Source organism: Alnus glutinosa, chromosome 5 (genome assembly GCF_958979055.1).
Source record: "Alnus glutinosa chromosome 5, dhAlnGlut1.1, whole genome shotgun sequence".
In the NCBI taxonomy this organism is placed as follows: Eukaryota; Viridiplantae; Streptophyta; class Magnoliopsida; order Fagales; family Betulaceae; genus Alnus; species Alnus glutinosa.
The window spans coordinates 22,955,888-22,975,536 of NC_084890.1; the positions used below are offsets into that span (position 1 = coordinate 22,955,888).

At 36.6% G+C, this 19,649-nt stretch overlaps 1 long non-coding RNA gene and 1 pseudogene across 2 annotated transcripts; one reads left to right on the top strand and one right to left on the bottom strand.

Annotated features, from left to right (window-relative positions):
* Positions 1 to 1,203: 1,203 nt before the first annotated feature.
* Positions 1,204 to 7,796, bottom strand: LOC133869435 (putative disease resistance RPP13-like protein 3; annotated as a pseudogene).
* Positions 7,797 to 13,848: 6,052 nt separating this feature from the next.
* On the top strand, positions 13,849 to 17,694 carry LOC133869495 (uncharacterized). Of its 2 annotated transcripts, XR_009900461.1 has the most exons (3): positions 13,849 to 14,333; positions 16,053 to 16,124; positions 17,419 to 17,694. It is a non-coding gene; the product is annotated as an uncharacterized LOC133869495 (long non-coding RNA). The 2 variants fall into 2 exon arrangements; XR_009900460.1 differs by lacking the exon at positions 16,053 to 16,124.
* The last annotated feature ends 1,955 nt before the right edge of the window (positions 17,695 to 19,649 follow it).

Below are 19,649 nucleotides of genomic sequence, written 5' to 3' on the forward strand. Positions count from 1 at the left end.
TACATCTTCTATTTTTTTCTTGTACATCTACATAAAACTAAGTTTCAAATTCACTATTGAATTTATATGAAGTAATTTTATTAGTACATTAAGTGTTCATCAAAAAATGAGGTGGCTTTTAAAATCACCATTGGACATGTGATTGATCAAATGATGATTTTGATCAAATTGTGATTTTAAAAGCCACCTCATTTTTTGATGAACACTTAATGTACTAATAAAATTACTCATTTATGGGGCCCGACCCAATGTGGGTCTTATAAATCCAAAGGTAAATTTAAAAATGAGATGTACAAGAGATATATAAGTTCCGTTTAGGTTTGCGATTTTAAAAAGTGCGATTTAAAATAACGATTTAAAAACGTGCGATTTGAAAAAATGATTTTTAAAAACATAGTTAAGCATTTGACAAAATCGCAGTTTTGCCTTTAAAATCGCAAATTAGCTTTTAAAATTTTGCATTTACAAAAAAGCATCCTATTACCTGCGATTTGAAAAATCAGATTTTCTACGTTTTCAAATCGCAATTTTTAAAAACGTAGTTCCTAAACGATTTATGTTCTGTGATTTGGTTTAAAATTGCACTTATTGTCTACGAAATCGCAATCCCAAACGCACCCTAAGAGATGTAAAAATATCATTATACACTATTAAATGAACTCCACGAATTTCGGTTGCGCATTTCCTCGCAATGAGAAGAGGTGTGTTTATACCAAGGTAAGTGGAAAATTTAAAATGCCTTTATTTTTAAAAGATAATCATATAAATAAAGCAAGATAGAAATTCCTGACTGCTTTTCATATATGGATATAATTGGTATTTATCCGGTATTTTATTCATGAGACGTGCTATACATTCTTTTCTGGTCCTTTTCCTATCTTCTCACTTTTCAAAATTATTGTTAAATTTGTGGAGTCCATTTGAATCCCATATATCAAATGGTGATTTTGAAAAGCAAAAAGATGAAAAAAAGAAAAAAAAGAAAAAAAAAGAAAAAAAGACAGACCACGAGAAAAAATGAACCATTTCTCTCTATTTATCAAGATAGACTTCAAAATAGGGAAGAAATAAAAGTATAGTGAAGTAGAGACTAATGAGAGACATATCTGAAGAGTAAAGACGTAGAAAATAATAATTGGGCACAATTGAAAGGAACACAAATTCCTTTCTGCCAAAATTTTGTATGACTGTGGAGATCGAAGATTAAGCAAGAGCAATCAATTGGTAAATTTATCATGAAAATTTCGACTATATATTTTTTTACCAAAAAAGAAAAAAAAAAGAAAAAGAAGACTATATAACGAGGCACTGCACATGTAAAAGGTGGCATATTAATTCGCATATAATAGAAAGAAAAAGATATAGAAAGTATATGTATGATGCAATACATCTGTTACTTTTTTTAAAAAGGTCGGGCGGCTACCGCATGTAGAGGATTAAAACCTATCGCTTGTAGCTTTAGCTTAAACCCAACCTCCATCTGCAATTCCCGAAACATGTCTGACAATTCTGAGTTGCAACAGACGACCGCCACCTCTCGCAAGGCAGTCAAACTCCTTACTACAGAAGGGCGCATGGTCAACTTGAAGCATCCTGCTATAACCAACTTCCTTAGGCTTGGCATTGCACCTTCGTCCTGTTTCCATTCTACAATTTCCTCAATATACAATTTTAAGACTTGGAGTTCAGGAAACCAACGTGCATGGACGTGGAGGCCACTGAAAGAAAGGCAACCCTTTAGTGTAAGTATCCCAAGTTTGGGAAGTTTTCCCAACACTTCTATCCCACCGGCATCAAATCTCACACGCGATAAGCTTATCTTGGTGACTGTCTCTGGAAATGAATTAGTAAGACTAATAATATTGTTTTCTTTACCACCATACACAATTTTCAATCTTTGGAGATGACTTAAATGGTGAAGGCTTGCCAAAAAATCAACTACGTCACAATCCCATAGCGCTAATTTCCTTATATTCGGAAGCTTGCCCATGACAATGAGATCCCCAAATTGGGCAGATGGTTTTACGGTAGTAAGGACTTGCAGGTTCCAAAAAGTTGTGTCCAAGTGCTCAGGGAAATTCACTGTCCCACACAAATTCCTTAAACGCGGCAGCTTCGTTATCGAGTCTGGCAAACATCTTGACCCACTACCCACTATCAAAAGTGTTTCTATATTCGTAAGGTTGCCAATCGAAGCTGGAATATATCCCTCTTCACTGAATAATAAATTTATCTTCAAGTACCTCAAATGGATCAATGTTCCTATCTCTTCGGGAATGATATTGCCATGTTGCTCCAAATGAAGCACTCGTAGCATTTTCAAGTTTTTGAGGATCCACTTCCAATGGATTTCATTAAACTCGAAATCTTCCCCAAAGGACAAAAAAGAACGAGCACATGAAGCGCCAGCGCCAGCGGTGTTTGAAGAAGTTAATTGATCAAGAATATTATTGCTACTCTGGATGGAAAGTCTCCGAAAGGTGTTCCAGGATGAATGGCTATCATCTTTAAGTACATAAAGAAACTTTTCTTCTGTGCTCTTGGTTATGCATAGGTCTCGCAAAAGATCATGAATACGACTTGTGTTTGCTCCGTCATCTGACCTCTTAGTCGCCACTTGGATTAAGTTTCGATCAATGAGCTCCTCTAAGTAGTCTTCAGCAACATCCTCAATGTTTCTTTTACTAGTGTGCTGTATGAATCCCTCAGCTATCAATAGTTGGATCAGTTCCCTTATATTGATTTCAAAGTCTTCAGGGTATGCACCAAAATACAAAAAGCATGGTTTCAAGCGTCGTGGCAAGTGGTTGTAGCTTAAGGCCAAAATGTCTTTGCATTCCGTAAGGTACCAATTTACATCGGCAATCACTTTCGACCATGTTCGGTGTGTCTTTTCTTTGGCGGCTAAGAGACCTCCTAATACTACAATTGAAAGTGGCAAGCCACGACAGCCTTCTGCAATTTGTCTCCCCAGAGTTTCTAACTCGGCAGGACATTCTCCTCCTCGGAACACCTTTTAAGAAAGAGTTCATAGCTTTTACCTTTGTTAAGAAATTGGAGAAAGTAGGGAGGAGTAAGACTTGAATGTAAGGCCACATCTTTTGTGCGGCTAGTGATTAATATTCTGCTTCCATTAGAGTTATCAGGAAAAGCATATTTTACCTCATTCCAGACTTCAGTCTTCCAGATGTCGTCCATGACTACTAGGTATCTCTTCCCTTGCAAGTATTCAAGCAACTTCTCTACTAGGCACTCTTGTGCTTGATCCTCACTCATCCCTTCGAGTTGCCTTGTCAACTCATCTGATATTGCCATCTGGGATTTTAAAATTTCAAGCAATAACTCTCTAATTTTGAAATCTTGAGATACATAAACCCATGCACAGCATTCAAAGTGCCTCTTGACGTGATCATTATTGTAGATTTTCCTGGCAAGAGTCGTCTTTCCCAAACCACCCATGCCAATGATTGAAATGACATCCAATTTTGAATTCTTTGTTCCACGTGTAAGCTGATTCACCAATGTATCAGAGTCATGAAGGAAGCCCACCACATCATCTTCCTCGACGTGTCTCCTACGCCTGTGCAGTGCCTTCTCCGCTTCTGCATCTACACTTGCTTCTGCTCTTTCAATGCCGTACTTTTCTATATTGTCATAGATTTTGTTGATCTCTTTGTTGAGGGCTTCTATCTTCTTCACAACATCGTGCAGCATTTTCGCATGCGGAATGCTATAGATAATCTGTCCTGCGATATTCCTCTTCTTGTGTTCTTGGACTTTGAGGATGAACGTGTTGATAACATCCTCAGCCTCGTAAGAAACTTCAATGATTTGCCTCACTAACGCCTTCACATTCTCATGCTCATTCCGTTTCCCATCGGAGTTCTCAAGAAAGACATTTATCCTCTCGAGCTCCCTTTGAAATGACTTGACTTCATCTTCTACTCTAGAAGGGAAACTTGCTCCTTCTATGAGTTGGGGCAATTGCTGTAGGAGAACATTCACAACACTGTCGGCCATTGTTGCTTATCTTGCTTCCACAAAACAAGAACGATACATGATAAGTAAAATAACTACACTGAATGAATAAAAGCAGCTATTAAGAAAGACTTACTGGGGTCAATAAAAGCAACTATGAATATGCAGTGACCACTGCTATTGATAACTTCTTCCTGAATTCCAACTGCAATTCAAAAATTAATCAATTTCATGTAATCCTTAAATTAAAAATAAAATCCATTTTGAATTAAACGTGAGAAACTCACCTTTCATTTAATTTTCTCCCATTTACTCTAATTTATGGTTCAAAATATTGGTTACGACATCATTGAAAGAATTAATCTGATTTTATTTTATTTTATTTTTTTCACTCAAAAGTTGCCTAGTCCCTTTGACCCCTACCTCTCTTTCCATTGATGAAAAGAACAAAAAATAGAGTTTGTGACGATAATTTGAGTAATGCTAGAAGTCACTCTTATTTTTCTCTAAAAATAATGTGGCTTTTAAAAATCACCATTGAGTTTGTGATTAATCACTATTAAATTTTGATCAAGTGATGATTTTAAAAGCCACATTATTCATGGAAGGACACAAGATTGATAAAAGAATGACTTCTAGCATTACTTATCAAAATAATGCTAGCAATCACTCTTTTGTCACTCTTGTATCTCTCCAAAAATATTGTGACTTTTAAAATCACCATTGGCTTTATGATTGATCACTATTGAATATATTTTGATTAAATTGTGATTTTAAAAGTTACCTCATTTTTAGAGAGTCATAAGAATAACACATGAGGAACTTCAATACCTCATTTTTTTAAGTTTTATTCAATTTTTTTTTTAATTGAAAGTTTTATTCAAATTAGAATGTTTAATATGACTTATTGTTAAGTTTGAAAAATATATTATTGTTATATATCTAATAGGTTATGAAATATCCCATTTACATCATGGACTATGTTCATACTATTCTTTGTATTATTACAAACAACAAAATATAGGGCATTAAAAAAAAAAAAAACACTCTAACCACGTCGACTTCATATGAGGAGGTCCTTAATTGTGATGTAATTAATCAATCTGAGCTCCAGTTGACCCTCAAAGTTCAGACGACACGGTTGTTTGCCGTTTCGATTTTGAAAAGACGACGTTCACAGACTCCCCGACTTGCGAGGAATATCTATACCCACACAGACTTCAGAATAAGAGGTTGGACCTGTTTGGTAAGTTGTGGAAAATGGGATGTTTTATTTGAATAGTAGTAATAAATGATTGATGTGATATAGAATTTGAGAATGTTTTATAGAAAAGTGAAAAAGTTTTGTTTTGTAGTGAGTTTTTTTATTTGAATAGTAATAAAAAATTATTGATGTGACGTAAAAAGTGTAAAAAAGTTGGAATGTTTTTGATTTGATTTTTTTGAGAGAAGTGAAATGGAAATTGAAATGGGATGGATTGGTTACCAAACAGCTCCGTTGTTTCTCAATTTCATTTGGAAAAGCAACTCCTTGAAGCCTATTTAGAGTGGCACTATTTCCACGGTGCTTCCTTTTTTATTTTTCTTCAGGCACTTCAATGTAGCTTTTTTTTTTTTTTTTTAAAAAAAATTTATTAATATTATTATTATTATCTATAGAGGCTTAGCTAATACCATGGACTGATAAACATGTTACATGTAATTTTTATCATACTCTTGTCCAAGGAAACTTCTTTTTTTAAGATTATTTTATAGACACGAAATTTTTTATGTAGTTATGGCTTAGGATTTAAGATACGTTTGGGTTTCCGATTTCAAAATGTGAGATTTTAAAAATAGAAAATTTAAAATTTACAATTTGAAAAAGGTGATTTATAAAAACGTAATTAAGCGTTTAGCCAAATCACAGTTTGATCTTTAAATTCGTAGGTTAACTTTTAAAATTCTGTGTTTTCGAAAAAAGCATCATTTTGCCTCCTATTTGAAAAAAACAAATTTTTTACATTTTTAAATCACAATTTTTTAAAAACACAATTTTGAACTATTCATCTTTATTGTACAGAGTTAGCTTTGTAGATTTCATTATGTCAATCAGTGAAATTTTAAGGTTGAGGTATTCTGCACGTAATATTAAAATTAATTCAATTTGATACCAGCTGTAAATTAATATTAAAAAAAATTAATTCAAGTTGATATCAGCTGTAAATTAGTAATGTTAAAATTAATTCAAGTTGACACCAGCTCTAAAGTAATATTATAATTAATTCAAGTTGATGAGAACTATAAGCTTGCAAGAGACATCTCTTTATTCTTCTTTACCTAATTATCCAACCTAACCTTTAAAGTTCAAACATGTGCAAACCAACCAATAAAATGATGTTAACGTGTAACATGGTAGATGGACTCGAATGTGGGGTCTCCACCTTTACTACCACGTAAATCATCCAATAAAATCACATAAATTTGTTAGAAAAAAGAAAAGAAAAGGAAGGAAAGGAATTGTTTTATTTTTATTCATAAAACAATTAGTTTAAAAAATAAAGAAAAAGTAGAACGTGTGTCATAGGACCGAATTGACGTCAACATGCACCTGCTCATTTATTTCTTTCTAGTCTCCACCTACTCGATCGTTAAGATATAGGAAAAATAGAATGACAGTTGATTAGAAACTAGAAAGGCCGCTCTCTTGTCGAATACTAAAACTAAATTCATGGTTTTGGAATCTTGATAGAGAAGATTAGGACAAAAATAGCAAAAATCAATAGCAGGTCTACTATATCATTAATTGCAACAATGTTGAGCGTTAGGTAGCAAACCATATATAACTTCTATTATGAGTATTAAAATTGCAAATATAACCCTAATTGATAAAAACGCACTTCTAGATCCATGATATATAAAAATATGGATACAAATTTTCTACAAATCAGTTTGTGAGAAATTTCTTACAAGCCACATATAAAAATGATATATGTCCTTTAAACATGTGAGAATCACATATTTTTTTAATAACATATGCTTTTCACATGCTTTTTTTAATAGTATTAATAAAAAACATGTGATTCTCACATGCTTAAAGAACACATGTCACTTTTATTTGTGGGGTGTAAAAAATTTCTTACAAACCGGTTTGTAAGAAATTTCTATCCTAAAAATATTTAGGACATGTTCGGCCAACTCTTTTTATTATATTTTATTATTTTTGAAAAACGTGTTTAGGTTAATTTTTGAAATTTAAATTCTAGACAATAATTATCCAACTTTTTTTAAAAAAAAAAATTTGGTCACAAGTTTTTTAAACCATTCAAACATAATTTTAAAAGATAAATTTCTTCGATATTTACACTTTTTAATATAGTAAAAATTAGTAAATTATAATAATAATAAAAAATAAAAAAATAAATAAAAGCCAAACCCAAACCCAAACGAACCTTTAATTTAGAGCGACCATCAAACTTGTATGGAATGTCATGAAAAACAAATAAAACCAAAGAATAAGAAGGAAGGGGACGGTGAGTGAAACCGGATCCGGATCCGGATCCAAATCAAAATAAACTATGTGTTTATTTATTTATTTTTTTCGGTGGAGCAAGCAAAAAGCACTTAACCAAGAACATAAAAAGAACAGATGCAAGGGAATAAATTTGAAAAGCACGTACCTCTGTTTTAGGCCTCTGAGTCGTGTGCAGAGCAGCAAAGATCGGTAGTGAGTAGAATGAAGATGAAAACCAAGATGAGAGTGTAGAGAGGAGATGGCAAAATGATTAGCTAGAGTCTGAACAAAGCACAAACAAACGAGAACTGATGGGGTTTAGTTTTAAAAGCGCGTAAATTGATGAGAAAGTGATGAGGTGACTGCTCTGCTCTCTCCACGAAGTTTCCTACTTTAAAAAATGATTTCATTATATTTATTTAATTAATTAATGAGGATAGTGCTCTTAGCATGCGGAAAGGGAGTCAAGGGCCAAGGCTGTCAAGGGACCACAGTCGTACATCATTTTTCAAATTCGAGTCCAACTGGAAACTACCATATTATACGTTATCATTTCTTAATATATATATTTAATAAATTGTTATTGAATTGGACTTACGTATTAGTAAAAATTTATCATTAATTCTTCTTTTTACATTGCCCTGTTAATTTAAAGGTTCATTTAATTTTACTCTTACATCATTTTAATTGTATAATAATCATATAAAAGTCTACTAAATTACATTAATATCTTTTTTTTTTTATGAAAAAAAAGGATGTTAGTGTAATTCTAGAGGGGTTTTATTGATTGGAAAATTATAAATTTAATTAAAAAAAAAATGAGAGACTTATAGAATACCTCATTTTTAAAGTTTTTTTTCAAATTAGAATGTTTAATATGACTTATTGTTAAGTTTGAAAAATAAATTCTTGTTATATCCCATTTACATCTTGGATTCTGTTCATACTATTCTTTGTATTATTACACACAACAAAATATATAGGGCATACAAATAATAATAATAATAATAATAATCATTATAATTTAGCACAGCCTCCAAAAATAAATAACAATCAGTATAATTTTGTAAAGCAAACAGAAAATTCGGAAAAAGAAAACAAAATAATGTAGGGTATGAAATTCATATACCTTTCCAAGTAAATTGTAAGCACGTTGACTTGAGATGAGAGGTCCTTAATTGTGATGTAATTAATCAGTCTGAGCTCCCATTGACCCTCAAAGTTTAGGCAACGTGGTTGTTTGCCATTTCGATTTTGAAAAGATGTTCACAAACTCCTCTTTCTTTCCTAACTGGCAATTTGGGCAAGAAGTACGCAACTTGCTAAGAAGATCGATCTATACCCACACAGACTTCAGAATAAGAGGTTTCTCAATTTCGTTTGGGAAAACAATTCTCACTACAAAAAATTGTGTATTTAGTGACATGTTTACAGCAATCAAATTTTTTCACGCCACTAATTAATAACGTGTTAGAAAATTAAGATTTTAGTTAGTGTCGTGGCAAACTGCCACGTTACTAAATTTGTGTACGTATATATTATATTTAGAACTAATATATATAAACACAAAATATATAACTTATATTTAACATACTATATATATAGTATTAATTTATGCACATATATAGTTTATAAATTTAAACCGTAATCCTATATATATACTACATTTAGCACTAATATATATAGGGTTGGGAATTATACGTACATATATACTATATATAGTATGAATTTATACATATATATGGTTTTCTAAATGTAAACCCTAATCATATATACTATATATAGCACTAATATAGAATTAGGATTTATAGTATATACGAAACATATATTTATATTAATTAGCACTAATATAGGGTGAGGGTAATTATATTAATATACTCCGTTGATAGAGAGCGCATGATCAACGCGTAAATGGGATCTGTTTAGCATGTGATCGCATGACGAAAACCCGAAAAGGTCCACCTCAATTTCGTAGAAAATAGAATAAATTAATGCTCCGTTTGTTTCGACGTAAAATGGTTTCCGTCGTAAAATATTTTCGACGAAATCAATTTCAAAAGAAATTATTTTCTCGAAAATATTTTTCGGCGTTTGATTCGCACGAAAAAAATTACGAAAAGGGAAAATGCAACTGTCGCCGGAATCCGGCGACGACCGGTCGCCGTCGCCGGAATCCGGCGAACATGTTTGGCCGGATCCGGCCAAAATTGCCGGATTCCGGCAGGACACCTCCGGGACCGGTCAGATCCGGCCTGATCCGGTCATTTTGGCCGGATCTCGGCAGGATCAGTGGCCGGATCCGGTCAGATCCCGCCGGATTCCGGCCATTTGGGCCAGATCCGGCCGGATCAGTAGCCGGATCCGGTCAGATCCCGCCGGATTCCGTCCATTTGGGCCAGATCCCGCCGGATCAGTAGCCGGATCCGGTCAGATTCCGCCGGATTCCGGCCATTTTGGCCGGATCCGGCGGGGTCAGTGGCCGGATCCGGTCAGATCCGGCCGGATCCCGGCCATTTCGGCCAGATCCGGCCGGATCAGTGGCCGGATTCCGGCAGGTTTCTGTCCATGGCCGGATTCCGGCGGCCGGCGGTGTTCCGGCAACCGGATTCCGGCGGCTGGCGGTATTCCGGCAGCCGGCAGGATTCCGGTGGTCGGATTCCGACGCCGGCATTATTCCAGTGACTTGATGATGCCGGATACCGGTGCTGCCTATTTTCGAACGACCGACTATTGTAGGATTTGGACAGTCAGATATCAAACGTGCGTGTAAGGACGAAGAATATAATTTTGGAAAACGATTTACGGTTTTAAAAACCGTAAATCGTTTTCCAAAACTTAAAGAAGGTTTTACGGTCAAACCGAAAATGATTTTCGTTGACCGTTATTTTCGCCCCTACCAAACACCGTAAAATACCGAAATCATTTTCCGGAAATCATTTTACGCCGAAACAAACGGAGCATAAGAAGAAAATTCCAGGAGGTCTACCAGTTAAAGGTGCCAGCAAGAGACGTGTTTGGCTTCTCCTGCCTCTTGTACGCGTTTTGACCATTCCCAAGAAGTTTCGTGTCTCCCTTGTAATAGATGCAGAAGGTTTCTCTTTGTTTCTGTTCTATTTCCACTATCATTTCACATTTTCACTCATTGTTATAAGCCTTTTGTTTATATATATTCGTTCGAAAGAAATATAGGTGTTTGTCTGGCAAAAACACTCCAACTCTCTCTCTATTTCTTTTCACTTTTCAAAAAAAAAAACATTCATACTTTTTTACACATTTTATATCAAATCAATATTTTTTATTACTATTCAAATAAAAAAACTTACTACAAAACAAAACTTTTTCACTTTTCTATAAAACATTCTCAAATTTTATATCACATCAATCACTTCTTACTAAACAACACAAATATTCCACAACACAACTACTTACCAAACATGCCCATACAAACCCAGTTGATATTATTCTGACTTAATGTTTCTTCCTAGAGCTATTTGTGCTCTGATCATTCTAGTGTTCGCGCTTCTATCCTCTATCAATGCAATTCGATCATTTCCCAACGAAGCACACATTGAATTGGGCAGGTATTTGCAATTCTCAGAGGCACCGGATTACCAAAATGAACCCAAGTGCACCGTAGTCCTGGCCAGAAAGTCTAAGCTATTTGTATGCGACCCTTCGCTTGTTCACATCGCCACGACTATTGATTTGGAGTACTTCAGGGTCTTTGTTGCGGCTGTTCATTCGGTTCTCAAGCATGCTTCTTGCCCTGAAAATGTATTCTTTCACTTCATTTCCTCCGATACCGGCTTGGTGACACTAAAAAAAAAAATGGCTCTTGGCCACTTGCAGTTAGCCACGTGGATGGGGGTCATCCATGTGGCTAACAGGTCGCCACGTGTTAGTGGTGATGTGGGCATGGCGTGGCAGATATGGGTGTTGCAAAATGTACATTTCGCAACGTGACCACGCTGTCCACGTCGCCACTGGGCCACGTCTTCAACACATGGATTAACTGTCAGCGACGTGGCATGAATCCACGTGGCCCAGTTGCAAAGTGGATTCAAATCCACGTGGCCGACTGTGGCTATGTGGATTTGGACCACATCGCCACAGTCGAGCACGTGGCCCACGACCATGTGGCCAGATTTTGCCACGTGGTAAAATTTGCCCAACTTTTTTTAAAAAAAATATATATTTGATTAAATATAGATTTTTTTTTCTTCAAAATATCACAAAAATATTAAGACAACATTTGAAATTTACCATAAACACAAATTCAAACAATATTACAATAATTCTGAATCCAAAACAACAATAAATTAGTTACTAATAAATGTTATTGTTATCAACAAAATAGAACTACAAAAACTCTACAAATCTTCACGTCATCGTACTTGGGGATCACGAATTCCCGTACCAGGCGTCGACTCTCTAATGGGCGACTGATGCACAAGGAACGGTGTAGCAGGCGAGGGTGTCCTAACGGGAAAGTGCTGGCCCAGCGGTGGTGGGGAATACTGCCGTCGAAAGGGCGACCGGACCTGGGGCTACAACAGACCAATCGTCGTCGCATTACCTGCAAATAATAAAAATATTAAAAAAAAAATTAATCTATATGCATATCAAGTCCATAGCATTGATAAAAAATAAGCAGTTTACACAATTGTAATCATACCTGCAGATGCACTACCTACGGATGATGTACTACCTCCGTTTGGAGGTGGAGACTACTGAGCACTAGGGCTCGTATGTGATACTCCCATGGAGATGAGAACGGACTCGAAGTGCCTCATATGCTGCTCCAACATTTCAAAGTGCCTCATACGCTGCTCCAAGGTCTCATTCCTCTCAGTCTGAGCCCGTAACAATACCTCCATCGTTATTGAACAGTTATTGAAAATACACATAATAGTAATACAATCAAAGACCTACGTACCTTTTTTTGCTCGGTACACCATTCCCTTAGCATTTGCTCCACATTTGCTCTATCATACTTCTCAAAAACTTTAGTAGGCACTCTTCCGCGTATACTTTCTAGCGTGTCATCGTCTTGAATTTTTAGCTGTGTTTTAAATGTATGCTTCCAAGAATGGTGCTTACGTTCTATATCAGGGAACGCCTCGTGTTGTGCCTTGCACAGGTCTACAGATACCAGGAGATAAAACTCCTCCTGCACATGCAATTTAAACATTTAGTTTATAAGTTCAACAAAAACATAACCCTAAGTTGTAAAAAATAAATAATTAAATTAATCAAAATACAGATGTGTATTGAAACATCTATATTAAACATACCATCAGCTAGCGCCTCCCACATAGCCCTCTTAATTTGCTTATCTACCATCAACCATTCGTCCTGCATATGTATGTATGATCCGCTCCTCACAAGATTTCATATATGGCCCTTAAAATGGTTACAGGCACGTCCTATGGGTTGTGTTGCGACATTGTACTGCAATACAATCTTTTTTCCCATCGGGAGCACCCAATTCGTCTCAGGGTCCCTGACCACCTCATAGTATATGCTCTCATCTGGATTATACCCTAACCAAAGAAAATAAAATGCTTAAGTTAATATAATAAAAAAATAAATTAAGATAAACAATGATAGATGTATATTATGTCAAACTTCATATTAATTGCACATATATTCAAGGATTTAATGATGTATATGTATTTACCCATCAATCGAATTTGGTCCAGTTGTATGCGCTGGGTCGCAAGGTCATTTGCATGCTCCTCGCCAACTCCTTCCCCCGGGGGAGGCTGTTGGCCTTCGTCTGGAGGCATATCCTGAGGGCTATCAGGGGGCGATTGATCGGGACCCAACATTGCAAAGTCGCCCTCATGGGGCATTTGGCTCTTCCCCAGATCTGGTGTGACGTCCCACATCGCCTGGGAATGAGGATGTGCTTATATGCATAAATGCACCCTATATGACACAACGCGTTTTAAAGCCGTGATGACAATGAACCTATCAGAACTCCGCAGTTAAGCGAGCCACTGCGAGAGCAATCCTAGGATAGGTGACCTCCTGGGAAGTCTAATATGGGGAGCCAAAAGCGGACAGTATTGTGTCATTGGGGGTGGATCGTTACAAATGGTATCAAAGCCATTGCCCAGCCTGAGATGGTGGGAGCGTGCACAAGCCCAAGAGGGTTGCCGGCGGGCACTCGCTGGGATGCCAAGAATGGGGTGATCCCATGAGGGTCGCCAGCGAGGACGCTGGGTCCCAAGGGGGGGTGATTGTGACGTCCCACATCGCCTGGGAATGAGGATGTGCTTATATGTATAAATGCACCCTATATGACACAACGCGTTTTAAAGCCGTGATGGCAATGAACCTATTAGAACTCCGCAGTTAAGCGACAAGTTTTAGCCCCACTTTATTCTCATTTCTATTTAAGCTTGAGGGGTATCTTGGTAATCACATTGGCTCCTCCTTTCCTTAGTTCACGCATCTCTCTCCCATTTTTCCCCACTTGTTGACTTTTCTCACTTAAGGATAGGGCCCACACTTGTTTCCTTTCTTTTTGGTTTCACATGGCTCACTCTTCTTACACGTGATTCCCATCAATAAACAAAGACAAACAAAAACAAGCAGCACCCTCTCTTCTTTCTTTCCTTCTCCTCTCTTCCCCTTCGTCCCCCACACAGCAGCTCGCCTCTTCTCTTTCCTTTCCCTTTCTTCTTCCTCTTCTCTCACTCGCACTCACGCACACATAGCAACCCATGAGAGAGCCCGAAGTGCAAAAATGCCGAGAGAGAGAACAGATCGTGAGAGAGAGATTTTGAAATGGAAGCTGTCCAGCCATGGGTAGAAGAAGAAAAGATGGGGTTTTTGGCCATGGACGTCCGGTGAGGTAAAAATCGCTAGCTTCCTTGTATTTTCACTTTTGCCCATTGATTTATGTTGCAAAATCAGGTTCTCTTTGGGTTTGGTTTAGGTTGAAATCCTAGGGTTTTTAAAGCCACTAATTTAGGTGAATAATTTTATGGGTTTGGAATGGGTTTTACTTGAAATGAAATTCTAGGGTTTTCATGGGGATTTATTTTGTGGGATGGCCGAATGGTGCATTTTTGTAGATTTTGATTCTTAATTATATTAGCCAATGATTAATGCTTTATTGTAGGTTGTTGATGTTTGATTGGAAATTGATTATTATGTTTATGGATGTGAGATGAGATTTGGATGAAATCTGGTTGTGAATGGGGGGCTGATTTGGGATTGATATTATTTTGGTATGAATGGCTTAGGACAATAGTGTATTTCTCTTGGAGTTTCGGTTTTTAGTGATGCTAGATTTATGTTAATGTTCTAAGATAGGTTGGGTTTCATTTATTGGTTGATTTGGGGTTTGTTGTGAACTTGTAGGTTTGAAGTGCTAAGTGGATTGATTGTGTTGATTTGTTATGGGTTATTGGTTTGATGGTGATCTTGTGTGATTATGGGTTTGAGGACATTGTTAAGGATATTGATGGATATATATATATATATATATATATATATATATATATATATATATATATATATATATATTAATGCTAAGAATTTATGTTATTTGGGAAGTGTTATTATTTATGGTTGATTGATGAGTATGTGTTAGGCTTGTTGTATGAAGGGTTAAGGTAACCGAATGGATTGTTGTTAGGTTATGATTAACAGTGTGAGATTTTAGAGTATTTTAATGGGCTGATTTGGTGTGGTGCCTATTGGGTGAGTGTTATGGTCATATTGTTGGATGTTTGGGTGCTCGATTGTTGGAGTCGTGGTTCTAGGATTGATGTGGCCGACTAGACTGTGAGTGGTGTTGTTGGAAGTTGGTTAGGCTTCTATGGAGGCTTGACCGTGATGTTGTAGATCTTATGTTATGATGGTGTTAATTGCCTAAGTGTTTGGTTAGAAATACTTTGGATGGAAACCGGTTGGGCTAATTGCTTGTGTTTTTAGTCATTTGATTTCTATAGTGATGTTGAAGGGGGTGTTTTGCTTGGATATGTTAGTTGCCAGAGAAGAGTTTAAGTTAATGCATATAGGTCCTATGTTATACGACCAACTAGGGATAGAAGCTAAAATTGCGAATGTATGTGTCTAGGTAATTTCTATAGAAAATCTATGTGTGTCTCAAGCTTTAGTAAATTAATATACTCGAAATGTGATTGTAATCTTGTTTAATAAGAGTTATTAAATTAATTAGTTAAATAAGATTAAAGTTCTATAATCTAAAGCTATTTGGATAGTTAGAAACTAATATAAATAAAGTGTTGAATGTACTATTAAGTTAGGCATAAACTTAACTTATGCTGTATATATATATATATATATATAAATATGTATATACATGTATATGAATCAAATATGCATTGTTAATGTAATAAATAAACAAGTAGAATAATAGGAAGTATCTTAAGGATAATAAGTGATAAAATATGAACCTACCAGCGAGGATTGACCTAATAGGAGTTAAAGGAACTTAATTGGTTCTAGAGATCGAGTAATGCGACGTGTGAGTACGCGAGTGGCTCTTGTGTCATAGAGTATAGAGTTCAATAGCATAGTCTAATGTTACCGATGTTTGCAGGCTTGTTTCGTGATTGGAGACGTAGACCTGTTCTCCAATGTAGAGTTCGAGTTGGAGTCCAATGCAGTCAAGGTGGGTATTCTACTCACTGAGAAAATATATATTTTTATATGTATTGGATTGATAAAAATATATATTTTGTTTATGAAACCGAGCCAACCATATGATGAATTATATGCTTTGAGATGATTTGATTAGTTTCAATTATGTTTAAATTATATCAATGATGTTTAAGAAATAGTGTAAGAGTGAAAAATATTGAATTGATTTAAAGTGTTATGTTCTGTGGTTGGGATTTAAATTGTGTAAAATTATTTGAGAACATGTCATGTTGAAACTGTTTAGTTTTTTTGAAGAGAATATGTTTTGAATGATTTCAAAGTGTTGGATAAAATGTTGAATTTGTTTAGTGTTAAGAGGACGTGATTTAACAACTGCATGATTTGAGCATGATACAGTAGTGAAATATATACTGGTCAAGCACGGAACATTGAGCATGTAGTATAGAGCATACATCAACAGTAGTACAGCAGTAAAGGAGCAGGATACACAATAAAACAGCAGTTATCAGCATTGTGGGGGACCGAAGCCCCAGTAGACCCAGTCATGCATATCATGTATAGCATTGTTTAATGAGTGATGTTTTTATGTTATGAGTAGATTTTACTAGACGTGTTGGTATGGATAAGTGTCTTAAATGAAAAGCACTTATGTATATTTCTATCGGATAGTCATGTGTTAATAGCATACATTGAACTTGAAAGTACATGGATACATGATTGCCCAGGTGCGAGTAATGGCATGTCTATGAGTAAGAAGGTTGACTGTTCTTGTTCTTTAGGAAAGATGTGTTAGCATGATTGAGTTTAGCTCTAGTGCTCTCATGATCTACTGGCGTCAAGGCACGAAGCTGAAATACGATTAGAGATGGTGTTGCGAGTGTTTTGTTGACGGATGTTGTCCTAGTACGGAAGAGTAAGATGCCATGTTCTTTGCTTAAGACTTATGTGTATACGTGATATCTGTGATGGAGTGATTGTGTGCACATATGTCCAAGCGACCGGTGAAAATTATTATTATAGAGGAGTCTATATGTAGAATCTTCTAAGCGGTAGATTGGAACTTCTACATATGTTCACAGCTATATAGTATGTTTTAAATGTTTTCTAAATAGTCGGTGTTTGCTGCATTAGCTGTTGGAAAATGGTGGCTAATATAGTGCTCGCACGATTAAAAATAAATAGAGGTTGGTTCTTTGTGAAAACTCAGTTAGTCTTATACCACTGAGGTCTTAGTATGAGGTATACTAAGGCGGTGAACTCATTATTTCACCTATGTGGATGTGGATACCACCACAACCGTGTAGATGATGTTTCTTTGGCTGCAGGTACTTCGGTATAGTCGATGGGTCGGTAGCAGTGTGCTTGGGATATTATGACTGAAGCTTGCTGCGACAGTTGTAATTGTCGGACCACGGGTTGTCCACTATTTTATAGGTTTGGTATGGCTTGTGACGTTTGTGTCACTTATTCTTTGTTAAGCCATTATTGTTATAGTGTTAATAAGACTCAAACAGATAGATGTTAAATGGCTCTTTGTTGTAATTAATTTGTGATAGATGTATAAGTTGTAATTTCCGCTATTCAGATTTATGTTTTCCGCTGCATAGATAGATGTATGTTATACTCTGATTATCAGGTACATGTTATGGGGCATGTGCCATATGTTGGCTGAGCGACATGTAGTCATGCCACTGCGATGACTCGTTTTATGTTTGTATAAAAAAAAAAAACGGGTCGTCACATCTGGCCCCTGGCTCTCTCCCGAAATCGGCCCCTGGCTCTCCCTAGGATCTGGCCTCTGGCTCTCCCCCGGAGCCGGCATCTGGCTCTCGCCCAGCAAGGTCAGCGGGAACTTGTAATCCTGCGTCTCACTATCAAATCCACATGGATGGGGTCCAAACCAGGGGTACGGTCCGTACATCATAGAAGACCAAGGGCTACTGATCCATTGATGACCCTCTCGGGCCCAGTGTCGAGCCACATGACCTGGTGAGGTGATCCCTAGCTGTGAGAGCGTCGGTGGTATAGAATATGGAAAAGAAGAATATCCAGCGAAGTCGGCCTGCCAGTGCTCTGGTTGGGACCCCGCCGTACCAGGCAGTAATGGTCTATAAGCGCCATCTGTGTGGTGTGGCGCAGTATATAATGGCCCCTATGGTGTGGACGTGGACGTAGACGGCACGGGCATGCATGGTGCCCAGTGCGCACAAGGAGGAGGTTTCTGGTCCATTGAAACCTGTGAACAAATTTAGGCAACGAATTAAACAAGTTAAAAGTATAATTACCCAATTATATATTAGTAAGGAACATGAAAATTAGACGATGAGATTATTAAATTTGGAATGATCTCACTTATTAATTACTATATGTTACAAATTATGTAATTGAATTTAAATGAATTGTACCAGCAAATAATATTTATTCATCCAATGGGCGCTTCAATCGGATCTATATCAGGCTTGTCGTGCTCGAATTCATTATTCATATTATATAGGTTACCAGTGGTTAATACGAGCGGCTCGCACTTGTGATTGAAAGCACCTACATCATGACTCCTTTCACCCTGACCAGCGTTGTACACTTTCCTTGGTTTAGTCCTCAAGGCACATACCTAATCTGGGTTTTTTTCATCTTCGACGTAAAATACTTGGTCAACCTAAGATGTTAGAACGTAAGGCTCATCAGTAATCAACTCTTCCCTATGGACAAGGTGATTGAAGTTGACAAACACTAGGCCATAATCGTCTATCCTGAATCCCATATCTCTAGTGGGGTCCGCTCAATTGCACTTGAATAGGATGTACTTAGTCCTGTCATAGTACTCGACTTCAACTATATCAGTTAACTTCCCGTAGTACGTTTTGCCATCAACTGTTGGCACACATATGCCGCTGTTTTGAGTCCTCCTTCCCACATCATAGGTAAGCGTGCAGAATAGTTTGCCATTGACCATGTACCTGTTATACTTGACTGCTGTCTCCTTTAACCCTCCACAATCCATAACCAATTTGTGACCCAATTCCTCCCTACGTTGATCGTCCAGTCCATTGACCTATGTGTGTATTACAATTAATAGAAACCAAATTGGTTAATTACTTTGGTAAATCGATACTTAAACTACATTGAACACGCAGTATATATACTATATAATGAAATACCACTATTTTCTTACATATGTATGGTACCATTCGCAGAATTGCTCATGATATTAGGCTTCAATAAGATTGTTCGTAATATGACCCCTAGTGCATGATCGCCTAAGCGCGTCCTTGTGCATCTTACATTTAGCGGATATAATTATGTACTAATTAATAATTTTAATTTCGTATTTGAATCAACATACTATATAAACACTACTTACATCCGCAATTGAAGGAACTCATCAGAGTTGAACACAATGAAACGGTGAATCTGGTTCATTGTCAAACGGTTCAGGCTTACTCGCGTTCCTGCCCCCTTTAAACCATTAGGATTTTTCTGAGGTCTGTTGTGGAAGGTTGGTGCGTTATCTAGATACCTTGAACAGAACGTCACC